Here is a 13,156-nt window from a genome sequence, read left to right on the forward strand (position 1 = left end):
AGTGCCCATTATTGTTAGAAGACAAGGTTGCTACGTCGGCGTTTATTTTATAGGCCTATTGGCTCGCATCCAAACACTTTACTTGGAAAACCACTTTTATCGCCCATTATTGTGATTGAGTAGTTCCTATAGGTAAAATACAAGAACGACAACACAAGTAACCATTTCATGTGTTTACTGCATATTTACAACATGATAATTAACTTTATACTGATGTAAATTGTTGTTGCCATGGTGATTTTTCTATTGTGAATTCTAACAATAACAACATTTGTAAAACAGACTATTGAACAGCAGGTGGTTACTAAAAGTTAAGAAAATACTTTTTGGGCAGGACCGGAAAGGTCGTTTATATAAACATTTGAAATTAAATTATACCTATTCACTTTGCTTGTTTTGTCTTTAGTTCAACACAGAATGTGTTTACATACTAACCATGATCGAAGCAGAGAAAGAACACAAACGTCGCGACGGGTTCGAGGTTTCAATTATAAAAGTTTCACAAATAACACAAACGAACATAACAAGACGAACGAAAGTGTTTTAGTCTTTACGAATAACAACGTTTTAACTCTCTTCGAGATATCTTATAATGTTCTTGAATTAAAGTTTTAACTTCAACACTACACTATTTTTCGCTTACCTGGAATGTTTTCACTAGTCCGACTAGCGTCTTCAGCAAATGGTGATGCTTTGATGATATCTTGTCTACAATCGGGATATTCCTCACTCATGACGTCATGTGACAGACAGTATGACGTCATATGATGTTACGATGTAGCCCCCCGGGCATCAGCAGGTTATCCCAAATAGGATCTATTTCAAACCCTTGGTCACGATTTAGTCTTCGTTTTCGAGTCTTTATGTGAATGGCTTCAAGAACTCTCCGAGAATATTTTTTCTCTCCCCGTTAGAGAACATTGACGTTTTCCCAATCAATCTGGTGACTTTTGGATTTTACAACATGTTCCCTGACGTCCACTGATTTGTGTTCGCTGAGCTTTTTTTCAAGCTTCCTGGCGGATTCACCCATGTAACTAGCATCACAGTCAGCGCAGCTTATTTCATAAACGATAGTGCACTCCTAAGCGTATTCTGTTGTTTGAAGGAGGCGGATACTCCCGCGGTCCTGAAAGCTCTGCGTAACTTCTATGTAAGGTAAGGTGACGCAGGGTGACGAAACCTTTATTGGCAGTCTCTGAGTCTTGATTCTGTCCCTTTCCTTTAGATGCCGCGAAAGAAACTCCGGTCATTATAGCCGCAGTTCCTTAGTGCGTTCTTCACATGGGCTATCTCCTCTTCTTTATCTACCCAGAGTTCCAGTTTCCACATAAAAGCCGCTGCTTTCTAACTGATGTCATGTTACCACAATGTTGACTCCTATATGGATATATCAATGTGTCTATACAGATGTCATAGCGCTCTCCTAGGGTTTGCCACTATGATGTAGCAACAAGTAAATTTCAAATTCAAATTGGTACTGCTCGCACTGAATGCATTTCAAGGTTACCTAAATAGATGATTGATTGGTATGTCTCCGTGAAGAAAAATCAACCTTATATTTGACTATTTTAGCTTTCAAAATTCCTAAGACATGGATCTCCTTAGAATTTTTTTTTTCAATCCTACTGCATTCTGTCTTCGAAAGCTCTCAATATGTCCTTGCATCTTTCAAGGCAACTGTCTTGACGTGCGGCTATGCGGCCAAAATATTAGGTGAGAGCTTGACATGATTTTGATCAGGCAAAGTAAACCAGGGGCGTAGCCAAGGGGATCCCAGTGAACAGTGGCGTAGCCAGGATTTTGGAACCGAGGGAGCACAACTTGTAAATGTACCGACGGAAATATTTTTTACCGACGGAAGTTGTGATTTGTTGACCCACAATTTTTTTGCCTGGTTTGAAAAAGTGAAGAGCAAAAAAAAAAAGGATTATAGGTGGTACCATCATTTTTTTTTACAATTCTCCCCTTTTTTCCGTCACCCTGGGTAAAAAATAGTATATTGTTAACCCAATTTGTTTTCACCAACGCCTTCCGTCTACCGACGGCCTTACATGAACCGACGGCCATGACGAGCGGGGGGGGGGGAGGCACCGGTCCCCTGCTCCCCCTCCCCACTGGCTACGCCACTGCCAGTGAATTACCACCCCAGGAATAAATTGGGGACGGCAAAGAGTAAAGTGACTTTTAAATGACTAAAAATGGGACAAATATTGCCAAATGGGGACAGAGGTTTCGCTTTGCCTCCCCACACTAACATATTGGCTACTGAAGCACACTCTTCTTTAAACCAATCACTAGTTCGTGTTCCACACCTGGGAGGATAACCCAAGGAAAGTTTTTAGAAGATAAAAAATAAAAAAGCGTCATAAAATTGACTGAAAAATTGGCTCCCCCCCCCCCTATTCCACAATGGGACAAAAATTGACAAATGGGTATGCTTTTCCCCAGCACACAAAAAGGATGGCTACACCCCTGCGCGTCAATTACTGCTGGCTGCCCATATCATACCTAGTAATCGCACCGATTGAGAAACAAATACAGTAGCGATTGTTAATAGCTACCAGGAAATTCAATCGCTGGTAGCTAGCAACAGCCATTTGTATCGCACCCAAGTTCAAATGGCAGTGATTTGACGCTGCTGATGTTAGCGACTTCCGATAGAACTACCGGATGTGGACACAAAGTGCGAAGTAGTACGACACTAGTGTAAAAACACATTCTAGAAATTAATGAATCTAATAGGAAATGAGACTGCACATCAAATTGTTTTGATATCTAAATGAAATGGTCATCGTCATTGTGAACCGTTACCCCACGGTTTGGTATTCCGAATGGATTGTTGTTGCTGAAACCCGCGAAAGGATATTTGTTTCCAAACCAAAATAAGTAACTGTTTATTCTTTAAACATTTTTAAAGGTTAAAAAGCTACGTTCATTTTGGTGCAATGATTTTAGTTGTTATAATATACAAATTTGAAATTATATTGTATAGTATGTTTCAAATAAATGCATTCATACGATAAAAGGAAAGAAATGGCTAGGTGCTGACCAAAAGAAAATTCATAAAACAAACATAATGCGCAAATATATTTTCGAAATAGCAAAATGCAAATAATTGTATAGTATGTTTCAAATAAATGCATTCATACGATAAAAGGAAAGAAATGGCTAGGTGCTGACCAAAAGAAAATTCATAAAGCAAACATAATGCGCAAATATATTTTCGAAATAGCAAAATGCAAATAATTGTATAGTATGTTTCAAATAAATGCATTCATACGATAAAAGGAAAGAAATGGCTAGGTGCTGACCAAGAGAAAATTCATAAAACAAATATGCGCAAATATATTTTCGAAATAGCAAAATGCAGATAATTAACTTTATATTTTATTGGAAAATAATGGGCTCTTCCATTTAAAATCATTCTACCCCTGTGGAATATTTTGCAAGCCCATACTCCCCCTGTATAGTGGCCTTACATATATATCTTTCACAATTTGAATGAGTATTTCAAAAGGAAGTCACCAAATTGTCTATTCTATTCGAAACATATATTCCCTCTGTGGAAGACTTCGGCTAAATCTTCCACAGGGGGAGTGTGGATTGTGGATCGAATAGCCCTATAGAGCCTACACGTCTTCCTTATTTAAGACACGTTATATAGGTGATATAATTAATATTCTCCTTTATTTATAATAGCTGGAGGGAAAACCAGTTCGATAACTTGATGTAAATAATAAGACCATCGTGCATCGTTTTGAACAACGTTGCCTTACAACAACATCTATGCACGTCGACATATGAAATCACAAATAATTGCATTCAAATACAAGCCCATGTTAAAAACGTTTAGTACTTAAAATTGCTCTCAAATTTAGGGTTGAATTTGTGATTCATTTTAATGTTCAAACTGATTCAAACATTATCGTCATAGAGATTGAGGTGTTAGTAGGCTGTGGACTTCGCGGGCATTGACGAGCGCTTTCATAACTCTGGACGTAGGCTCACGTAGCATAAATTTTATGGAGTTTGCATACATTTCTTAAATCTCGTCTGGTTTCGATATTCGCGCATAAATGCATACACATACTGTATTATTGAAATGCCCTGGTAGACATCAAAAACCCTGTGGATTTCTTAGGAACAATTTACATAGTCATAAGCCACAACCTTTTGATTAAGTTACCGGAATATTCCAAACGCAACAAAAATGAACTGCTCTAGTATTAAAACAATTTCTACTTTCCAGGAAGCCCAAACAATATTTTATTCAGAAACAGAGCATGTTTTTATCACAGTACTGATGCCATGTGTTTTGGTCATAGGTTTCTTCGGTAACATTATATTTCTCATCGCAGTAGCACGCATACCACGAATGCGTACTATCACCAACATGTACCTCGCGCAGGTTGCAGTTTGCGATACCTTCTTTGTCACCATTGCTACTTCGAGTTACATATGGCATTACAACGCATCGCCGCTGAGATTTCACACCGATTTTCAATCTTGGTTCGGTTGCTTTGCTTCTTTTTCCCTCTTATCCTAACATACATGGTGTCATTATTTCTTATAACATTAGTTACGGCTGAGCGATTTTACGCTATCTGCTATCCTTTGAAGTTACGCGTCATCACCGGTAAAAAACGTAACACCAAAATAATATGTGTTATTTGGATGATCAGCATCGTTATTGCTTCATATGGTGTATTGCGCTTTTCAAATCTACATACCCAGTGTATCATATGGCCTTCGGAAGAAGAACCATATTCATCATACCCTGGATCTCGAAAATTGTGTCTAGCTGTACATCCCGCTATACCAGTATCGTCAGAAATCAGTCAGACGTTGCCGTTCTATGTGGTCTTTCCGATAAATCTATACATGTATGCACGGATTATATACGCTCTTGGAAACAGAATGCAACCAAGCGACGAATCCGATACCACGATGACGGCTAATCAGAGCAAAGTTCGCAACCAAGTTGCAAGGCTTTTAATCATCAATGGGTTGGCTTTCTTTACATGCCAGAACCCATCACGCCTTGGTGATTTGCATTACATCATATTTCATCTTACAGGAACAGAAATATTTTCTCAAACGCTCTATGGTAATCTCGTCATATTTGGGCGTACTTTGCTCTTTCTGAATTCAGCAGTCAATCCGCTAATTTACTTTGGATGTAGTCCGTTTTATCGAAAAGCCATCTGGGAAGCGATTACCAGATGGGAATTACCAGACAAGACAAAGACTCAGTCACACCCGAAGACATTATCAAGCAATGTCCAGATTAGCTACCAAGAAGGTCGTGTGTAGCTGAAACATGTGGATAAAAGTGTCATAAGGAAAATGATAATGTATTATTATCTGCGTGAGTGTCACTTGTTAAAGACGGAAACAATCCACATGTTCAATCTTACGTATAGATGTAGACTTACACCAATGTGAATACCATGAAAATGTGACGTAAAAATGCATGATATAATTTAATTTAAAAAAGCATTATATAACAATTAGAGAACACAGGGATATCATCTGATAATTAAAAAACAATAAGGCGAAGTTAATTTGCTTGATTCGGTAACGATATTGTACAGCCTGTTTCCAAAAAAAATGTGCAAGTGAAAAACAGCTTTCAATTTGCCAACGTGCGTGTTATATGGGGTGGTGGTGTGGCAACGCTTGGCGATCACAACAAAAAGACACAGGCGTAGATTCTTGGGGGATCCACCAAATATTTTTGCATGGGGGATGGTCCATGCAATCACCCCCTCCCCCATGTTCACGGCCGTATGTGGATTTCTGACAAATTTAACATCATATTTGGCCATTTTATCGTAAAGTTTTGCGCTCTCCTCGCGTATTTGTTCCATTTGCATCATAGGCCTATTTGACCATTTTAGCTTCAATATGGAAAAACATTTTGCTTATATAAGATTGGCAACACTCACCGCACCACTTTTAAGTTGTCAACGCCGGTGACCTACATCTTGGGGAAAGGGGAAAGTTGCACCCCTGCTAGCAATATCGAGATAAAATTTACAAACATTTGCAATTTAATAGCATTAATTTTTTTCGCGCTTCGCGCAGGTCATCGGAACGACTTCGTAATTTTCGCTCGTAATTTTCGCTCGCTACGCTCGTAATTGGGCAAATTTGGACCTTTTTGACCGAAAAAGCATAAGACGTGGGCTGTATTCCATAGTGGCATATAGTGATTTTTGGTCATTTTTTTGAAAATTGGCACATATGTTTTTAATGATGTTCTCTTTTCTTTCTTCTATTTTTTCTAAGTCTCATCAGTCATAATTAGCTAATTAATTAGTAATTTATTAATTAAATGTGGCGTATAGTTACAAAGTGACATTTTTGTACTTTTTATACACATTTTATAATTATGAAATTAGGGATTACACGGCGACCGAGGTGGCGTACGGTTAACGTAAGGTTAGGGTATTGCGTTTTGTTCGTTTTCCATAGTGACGTATAGTTTTATTGTCAGTTTGCCAGCAATAGTATGTATTTATTTTTTTTGAAAAATATATAACAATAAAATCTATTTAGTTTACTACAGAAATTTCACATCATTTACAAAATATAATGAATGTCTGATTTACACAACTCGATTTTAAATTGGCATTTCTTCAAACCCGATTTTCTCGAAAAGTTGTTTATTCGCGGCGCCCCACTATACGCCACTATGGAATACGGACGACGAAGAGAGCATGTTTTTTTTCGCTCGCAACGCTCGCAAAGTGGACCTTTTTGGTCTTTGATGATTGGGGGATCCTACCTAGTAGGTAGGATCCCCCACGTAGGAGTACCTGCGCCCCTGCCTCCAATACCCCTTCCCCGCAAGCTCACCACCGCCGCTGGTTGATCACCGAGACTTTACATCGCCAAAGTGCAGTGACTTTTTTCTTCTAAAATAGCCCCTGGCTTACATCAATGTCAAAGAACAGCACAAACTACATTTGAAAGCTAAGACTTCGCCCTTGACGTTGATGTAAGCATCATGTCACAACAGTATTCTCTAATTGCAAAAGCGGGCGCTTTTCACTTGCATATTTTTTTAGACTGGCTGTATAATGATGTATATTCATACGTAGCGGTAAACGTAAATAGAAAGCAACATTAGACTTCTACGCTACTCACATTTGGTACACTCACCGGAGCGCTTTCACCGCCACAACCATCGTCTTCAGCGGATGTTATTGCTCTGAAGATTTGGTGTTGCTAGTATTGTTGCTAGTGATGTTGCTAGTGATTTTGCTGCTATTGATAATCTCGGCTCTCTGCTATGCACCGAATGTAGCATCGACTAAAGGAAAGGACTTGCAATTTCTACATTTAACAAACTCAATCACGTTTTCTGTATAACGGCGAACTATGGACACCTACCAAAACTCTTGAACAAAAAATCGATACTTTCCCGAGATCTTTACTCCGATGGCTACTAAACATCAGATGGCCTAAATCTATATGAAATAACCAAAGAACCCACTGGAACAAGAAAATAAAAGGCTAGGCCATCTACTTTAGACTGCGAGCCTTAAAACCCATGGCAGAATGTCTGCACAAAATGATAATAAAGCTTAGCGGAAAGCCAAAAAAACAAACTTGCATGTCTATGATCCAAAAAAGAACTGAAACAACTAAATGAAACTGTTATGTCAGCTGAAGAAAATACTGTAAATTGCACCAGCTGGAATGACTTTATTGAGAGCAAACGTACCTGATGATGATTAGTAATGTTGAGACACCTCCGATGACGGTGAAAGCGCTCCGGTAGGTGTACCAAATGTGAGTAGCGTATGATGGCTATGTATAATGTAATTTGAAAATGTCAATTTAATTTCTGTTGTACTTACATAGACTTTCAAACCTTTAGACACTGGTCCTTCTTTTGTATTACTTACTCGTATATGTGACTCAGAAAGATACATAATATACTGTTCAATCCATAATAAATTAGGGAGTTTGCCTAATTTATAACGCTATAAACTTTTACGGTCTACATTATTTCATGAAAAACATTTATGCGATGCGTAGAATAGGGGTGTCCGCACTCCCATAAAACAAATTTAATTTTAGAGCACTGATAGCTCCCTGTCTATATATAATTCGTTTTTCGTCAAATTTAGTTTAAAGTCGGGTAGTTGTTCGGAGTCCCAGCCGCACATGCCCACTCAAACCAACGTATTTTGGGGTATTGTTGTAATAATGTTGTAATGCTTGATTTGTTAATTATAGCATGTCATAAGTGCAATGTTTTTAAAAATCAATACTCTAACTAAAGTTTGAAAAGGTATGTCTAAGCTCTTACTACTACAGTGGAAATTTCAATTGAATGAACACATCCTGATATAGTGTGACGATTTTTTGCGTACACTGCGTGATGTACGCCAGCGTGTGCGACTGTGCGTGCACAACGCGGAAGGAAGAGAATCCAACTATGCCAACGCACTCGTGAATGGTTAGTATTGTATCCAAGGTCGTGCGTTCACGTAGTACTTTGAAATACGCGAAATACGATCGCAATTGGATCGAAGAAGCTGCTGAAAGCTGTGTTTATTCACTATTGAAATTGCTACTTTAGGTAAAAATTGTTGTTTCAGATCCAAGCTGTAATAAAACAAAGTTGAATGTTTGATTTTTTTTTATTGTAGCAATTTTTATTTTTTCTTAAGGGTTACCCTTGCTGTTCGGGCAAGTAAAGGGTAGCAAACAGTTTAGTCATAGACACCTTTGATAGGTCTACCCTAGGTAAATAACGCGATCCATTAACATTATACACCTGGTCCTAAGCGTTGTTCCACATTTCTCTAAATGATCTCTAACAGCTCATGTTCAGACGTCACATGCTCACCCTATCAGCATCAGTGCACCAGCTCAAAACACGCCCCAGCTAGGTTTATGATCTATGACCACCATTTGCCACTAGTTTTGTTTGTTGTTGAATCAATGCCTAAGAGGCATAGTCCCGATAGACACACTGAGTGATTGAACCAGGTGCTACTGAAACACTATAATAGAAATAGAAAAGTAGAAGAGTTGCCAAAAGAATTTTTCAAAGTCAATTAAAACAAGAATTGTTCTTAAAAAAACCAAGTTCATGGATCAGGTGTATAGTACATGGACTTTGAGCTACTTTGATCTAAGACGAACTTCAAGATAATGCAAAAGATGAATTACACTACCCTGGTTCTGCGTATGAACGTAGCCAAAACCAAAGGAAAGTAATGGTCATTGGTAAAAATCAGCCATTTCTAGACCATCCTATCATGCATAGAAGCAAAAATATCTTAGTTCAACTGCCTTGAATTACTGTGGAAGGCGGGTGCAACAATGACAATGTCTGTGGTAGTTAACAATAATGTTCCAAAACAGGACAGACAGATTAGTAGACCTTTACTATGACAACAAGTTCAACACCTTCGAGCTTTGGTGCTGGCGCCGAATGCTTTGAGTTCCATGGTGTAGAAAAAGAACTGGTGCCATTATTGATTTAAAGAAGCTGCTTGGCCTGATTAAAATAATGTCAAGCTCTCAGATAATTTGGCCGCATTGTTACACGTGCAATGAACAAACTAAGCAGCATGAAACACGAGGGAAGAATTAGTCTGGGAATTTATAGTCTGAGAAACCTTTGAGAAGAACACACATAATTTAAATGGAAATTATACGATACCTCCTATTCTTAAAAACTAATACACTTTCGTATGGCTTATTATTTTGTTCTTTGTGAAACTTTTATATTTGAAAACTCGATCCTGTCCTATTATGTTTTAATTAAAACGTCACGACTTTTATGTTCGATCTCCGCGAGTCCGCGTCGACCAAATTTAATATGTAAACACTTTCTGTGTTGAACCAAAGACAGGACAAACAAAGCGAATAGATATAATTTCATTTCAAGTGTATATATACACGTCCTTCCCGATTTCAAATGTATATACACGACCTTTCCGGTTCTGACCAAAAAAGTATTTTCTTAACTTTTATTAACCACCTGCTGTTCAAAAGTCTAAATTACAAATGTTGCTATTTTTAGAATTCACAAAAGATAGTCACCATGGCAACAATTTTACACCAGTATAAGTTAATTATGTTGTAAATATAATGCAGTTAAAACTTGAGGTTACTTGTGTTATTGTTCTTGTATTTTACCTATAGGAACGACTCAATCACAATAATGTAGGCACCTTTCAGGACGTAATCACTATAATAAACATCACAACGGTCATACAAGACGAGATTTATTGATTCTTTGGCAACTGCCCATTTTGGGATTCGAGAAACTTCAAATAGAACACCATAACTATTAGGTAAAAGTTTACATAACACTTGTTATGTAAAATTATACCAATTATTTATGTAAAATTTTACATAATTAATAAGTATTCAATTTACATAGCTTTTGTGTAAATTATTTACACAATTCCGATGTAAAAATAGAACACCATAACTATTATGTAAAAGTTTACATAACACGTGTTATGTAAAATTGTACCAATTATTTATGTAAATTTTACATAATGAATAAGTATTCAATTTACATAGCTTTTAAGTAAATTATTTACACAATTTGATGTAAAAATAGAACACCATAACTATTATGTAAAATTATTTACAAAGAAATTATGTAAAATAATTTTGATTAAATTCTTTGTAAATGAGGCTTTAAAGAAGAATATTGACACAACATAAACACACTTGCCAGAACCAATGTGTAAACAAGAACTCATTAAAGGTTTTATTTCACTTCTCACTACTCCTTTGAACTCGTAGACAGCATTCACCAGGCACCAGAGCGTTCATTAAAAAAATAATGTTCACAGAGATCCTGTGTGTTTTGATTTAGTATTAGATAATAACTGTCTTTACAATCTAGGCTAATTTTATCAGTTGTTCAATGTTGGTGCACAGTGAATCAAAGGTCAGCAAGAATTGTCAGGCACCAACGCATTTAGGCTGGTAATGTATGTCAAAGACATACACTAGTTTCAAGCAGATGTCAACAGACTTTAAGAGTGAATCTTGAGGCAAAATTGTCTTTTCCACAATTGTGAAAACCTGTTGGGGGTTTGCTATGGAACCACCGAGAACAAGAACGTACGGTTGAGATCCACCCTGGGTGTTGGCAACACAATGCTCCAAATCCGTGCTTTCCTGTAAAATGAAAAAAAGAAAAGAAAAACAAGTTATTGTTTTTGTGGAAGCAATATTTATAACCATTGTCATTATTAGCATTATAGTGATTCAATATTGGAGCAGTGGAAATTGGGTGCCTCACACTACAGACCATAGCTTCAAGGAACTGCCAGTTAGGATGGTGATTTTTGTCAAATGCATGCAGTATCAACCAGATAGGAAAACAATATTTTACGAGCCTCACATAAACCACATTTTAAAGGAACTTTTTACAAACAAGTTCGTAGCCTTTCTAATTAAAATAATTTAAACAGTCCATATAGTTCCTGTATATAAGTTAATATAATGTGTATTTTAATCGGCACTATAACGTAATGCCAATAACTCGATTTTAGCCATTGTGGTCCAGCTTTTGCATCTCAGCTCTAAGAGTAGAATAAAAAATAACTAGTCTGGGAAATAAAGGATTTTTTTGATTGACAGATATCTCTGAATGTCCCTTTAAATAATTTAAACTGATTGTTTAACGAAACCAAATAATTATATTTTTCCCATAATTTCAAACATTGATCATGGAATTGCAAAACTTCCAACTTACCTCTGACTGATGATGCTTCATGAATTTACATCATGGCCCAAGTTTTGAAACAACTGATTAATGGTTTCATCCAGCTGTCAAAATGTCTCCATGTCTATTTCCTCATCTGCAAAATCATGACATCAAAGTTAGTCTGATCAGTTCCAAATAACGGAAATACAAATTTGTTCAAATAAGAGAATGTTAGAGTTTTCGTATTATTTTATGGCATTTTGTCGATACAATTATAGTAAAAAGTGGGTAATTGGTTAGCCGAACCTAAAAAACTGGCGGTCATTGGGTATAACTGTTAAAAACTGGGGGTCATTGCTTCGCACGTATTGGTCTATTACTAAAGTGAGCAAAATTCACCTTCATTTGAGCCAAAATAGTCTGAAATGGAATTTTTTCGAACACTTTGCACGCAAATGGCCCAGTAACATCAGAACAATGTATGCAGTGTAGCCAGGATTTGGGGGGGGCAGCAGACTCAAAAGTGGACCTTTTGTGAATTTTTCCTTCAAAAAACTGCTGATTTTCAATGTTTTTATCAAAAAGTGGATTCGCAGCCCCCCCGACTATGCCTCTGCTCATCGTACCCATCCTCCTTCCACCCCTCCTTGCACTCTCAGCCACTGATGATGTGACGTCCCTCGTGACTTTTCATCAAATCAAATTGGACCTGGGACATGTCATATTGGAACTAGCCATGATCATCACGGGCCAAATCATAATCCTGTATGGTTTTCTTATTACATACGCGGCGATAAAAAAAAAGACGAGGAACTATTAAACATGACTAAATCAAGACTTGTTTTCTTCGTATAGTGTCATGTGTGTGATGCATCGATAAGCTTACATGTGTACATAATGTGCCTGTGCAGATATACAACGGCAACGCATACACCCGGCACCAAAAATTGAAATATCGCTCTGCATTTAAAAAGAACATGACAAAACACAAGATACAAACAAAAATGCTGCTATACTCACCTTCAAACTTCTCAATATATTGGGACAGCCCCCATCGCTCGAGAATGTCTTCCACCGTGTCATCCGCCATCGTTTCGTTTTGCGCTGTTGCCACGAAAAACTACACAGTAACTATGAAAAGCACATGTACCGAGTTTACATAACTTTTCAGTATTTTTACTTCAAAAATTGTAGTTTTTAACATAACAATGTGTAAAAAACGCTGAACGTTTGCAAAATGTGAGGATTACATAACAAACGTGTAGTTTAAAATTTACACAGAAGTTATGTTCACTTTTTTACCTAATATTATGTTATTTTTACCAAACAAGAGAATACATATTTTTTTTTACATATTGTTTTTTCTGTGTAGCGCAGTGTATAGGCCAATCGTGCAGGTAATCTAAAAGCATATGACCTATGGCGTACCACGCTCGACTGACACACAGCGAG

At 37.3% G+C, this 13,156-nt stretch overlaps 1 long non-coding RNA gene across 1 annotated transcript; it reads right to left on the reverse strand.

The window, feature by feature from the left end:
* Positions 1 to 10,632: 10,632 nt before the first annotated feature.
* LOC140143950 (uncharacterized) lies at positions 10,633 to 12,854 on the reverse strand. The gene is made up of 3 exons (XR_011857815.1): positions 12,725 to 12,854; positions 11,753 to 11,858; positions 10,633 to 11,172 (listed from the first exon to the last, which is right to left on the reverse strand). It is a non-coding gene; the product is annotated as an uncharacterized lncRNA (long non-coding RNA).
* Between the last annotated feature and the right edge of the window lie 302 nt (positions 12,855 to 13,156).

The sequence above is a fragment of the Amphiura filiformis genome, unplaced genomic scaffold, assembly GCF_039555335.1.
Source record: "Amphiura filiformis unplaced genomic scaffold, Afil_fr2py scaffold_33, whole genome shotgun sequence".
NCBI classification, from domain to species: Eukaryota; Metazoa; Echinodermata; class Ophiuroidea; order Amphilepidida; family Amphiuridae; genus Amphiura; species Amphiura filiformis.